The sequence below is a fragment of the Hyla sarda genome, chromosome 8, assembly GCF_029499605.1.
Source record: "Hyla sarda isolate aHylSar1 chromosome 8, aHylSar1.hap1, whole genome shotgun sequence".
Lineage (NCBI taxonomy): Eukaryota > Metazoa > Chordata > Amphibia > Anura > Hylidae > Hyla > Hyla sarda.
This window is the reverse complement of record NC_079196.1, coordinates 44,125,945-44,126,319: the sequence shown is the minus strand read 5'-3', so window position 1 is coordinate 44,126,319 and position 375 is coordinate 44,125,945.

The window sequence follows — 375 nt, the reverse complement described above, 5'->3', positions numbered from 1 at the left end:
ACCTCTATATGAAAACAAGTATTATTATAAATCTGCCAAAACATCCTATCCTTTGAATATAATTCTGACACACTGTACCCTCCGAATATACTACAACTCACTTTACCCTTTGAATATAATACTGCCACACACTGTACCCACTGAATAATACTGCCACACACTGTACCCACTGAATAATACTGCCACACAATGTACCCACTGAATACTGCCACACAATGTACCCACTGAATAATACTGCCACACATTGTACCCACTGAATATAATACTGCCACACTCTGTACCCACTGAATATAATACTGCCACACATTGTACCCACTGAATATAATACTGCCACACACTGTACCCACTGAATAAAATACTGCCACACACTATACC